At 39.3% G+C, this 2,087-nt stretch overlaps 1 pseudogene; it reads left to right on the top strand.

Moving 5' to 3' along the window:
* The first annotated feature begins 297 nt into the window (after positions 1–297).
* LOC109562473 (lys-63-specific deubiquitinase BRCC36 pseudogene) lies at positions 298–1,169 on the top strand (annotated as a pseudogene).
* The last annotated feature ends 918 nt before the right edge of the window (positions 1,170–2,087 follow it).

Raw genomic sequence — 2,087 nt, 5'->3', positions numbered from 1 at the left:
TCCTGAAGAATTCCACGGACTATATAGTCCATGGGGTCACAAAGAGTTGGACAGGACCGAGCAACTTTCACTTTCACCAAATATGTTTAAGAATGAGGAATGGGATTATTAGAATACATCTAAATTTGAGAGATTATTAAAATATATCTAAAATTTGAATTACATTAAGATTTATAGTTGCAGATATTTTATTGGAAACTTTAAATATTGGGCACCCCAGGGCCAGTCACCACAGAACCTCGTGCCTGAGCAGCTGGTTGGCCAGGCTGGAGCTGGCTGGAGGCAGACGTGAGCAGGATGGAGCCAAGATGGCGGTTGCACTTGATACAAATAGTTCATCTGGAGTCCAGATGCTTTCCTACTATGTCTCAACCACACTCTGAGCACAGAGAAAGAAGAGGTGATGGGGCTGTGCATAGAATTGAATGATGACTTAAGGAGTGACCCCAAGTTTACATATACTAGAACTGAAATCCACACAGTTGCTGAAAAGTTTGACACTGTCAGAATTGTTCACATTCATTTTGTCATTGTCTTGCGGCGTTCTGATAAGAGGAAGAGTGGAGTGGAAATTTCTCCAGAGCAGCTGTCTGTGGCTTTAACTGAGATAGAGAGGTTGGCTAAACTAACCGGTGGTACCCTGAGAGTTGTGGGCTGGTATCATTCCCATCCCCATATAACGGTTAGGCCTTCCCATGTTGATGTTCACACACAAGCCATGTAACAGATTATGGAGCAAAGCTTTGTAGGGCTTGTATTTTTTTGTTTCCTCTAAGATAAAAATACAAAGATTGGACAGGTACTCTATACTTGCTTTCAATCCATTAAGGCCCAAAAGAGCTCAGAGTATAAGAGAATTGAAATCCCAATTCATATTGTACCCCCATCAAACCACTGGGAAAGTGTGCCTTGAGTCAGCAATTGAGTTGCCCAAGATCCTGTATCAAGAGGGGCAAGATGCACATAGGAGGATCCACAGCCTTCCACATCTGGATTCAGTAACCAAGATCCATAATGGCTCAGTGTTTACTAAGAATCTGTGTAGGTCAGCAGTCAGCAGACCTCTACTACAGTGGTTGGAGGACAGACTGGAGAGAAACCAAAAGCATTTACAGGAGTTGCAACAAGAAAAGAAACAGTTTATGCAAGAACTTTCTTCTCTAGAATAAAGCAGGAGACAAATGGGAAAGGATGAAAATATCCAGGTGTAAAATTAATTAAGCTAAATCAGTTTTGAAGAAGAGACATTTGGAGGACTCACATTACCTGACTGCAGACTTACTATGAAGCTACAGGGATCAAGACAGCATGGTATATATGGCCAAATGATTTTGATAAAGGTACACAAGCAATTCAATGGAGGAAGGGTAATAGTCTTTTCAATAAATGAAGTTGGTGCAATTTGCAAAGAAAATGAAGTTTGCCCTAAACTGCATACCTTATACAAAAATTAATTGAAAATATATCATAAGCTTAGATGTAAGATGTAAACAGATGTAAAACTATAAAACTTTTAGGGAAAAAAAATCTTGGGAAAAAAAAAAAACCTGGGCTAGGCAATAAATTCTTGGCCTTCACCCCAAAAGCACAATCCTAAAAGGAAAAAATTGATATATTGGACTTCATCAAAATTAAAAACTTTTGCCCTGCAAAGAATTTAAGAGGAAGAAATTATTGGGAGAAATTACTTGCAAACCATTTATCTAGACCAATATAGAATATACTGTATGAAGTCAAGAGTGAAATATAAACAATCCAATTAGTAAATGAGCAGAAGACATGAATAGACATAGCACTAAAGAGGAAATGTGGACGGCAAGCAAGCACAAGAAAAGATGTTGAATCTTACTAGTAATCGGGGGATGCAAATTAAAACCACAAGGAATTTTGACTATGAGAACAGCTAAAGAAAAAATACTGAAAATGGGGACTTCCCTGGCAGTTCAGTGGTTGAGACTCTGCCTCTCAATGCTGGGGGCATGGGTTTGATCCCTAGCTGGGGAACTAAGATGCCACATGCCTCAGTGTGTGGCCAAAATTTTTTGAAAAAATAGTGAAAATACCAGATGCTGCTGAGCATATGAGCT

This window comes from Bos indicus, chromosome 8, assembly GCF_029378745.1.
Source record: "Bos indicus isolate NIAB-ARS_2022 breed Sahiwal x Tharparkar chromosome 8, NIAB-ARS_B.indTharparkar_mat_pri_1.0, whole genome shotgun sequence".
In the NCBI taxonomy this organism is placed as follows: domain Eukaryota; kingdom Metazoa; phylum Chordata; class Mammalia; order Artiodactyla; family Bovidae; genus Bos; species Bos indicus.
This window is presented reverse-complemented; position numbering and strand designations above follow the sequence as displayed.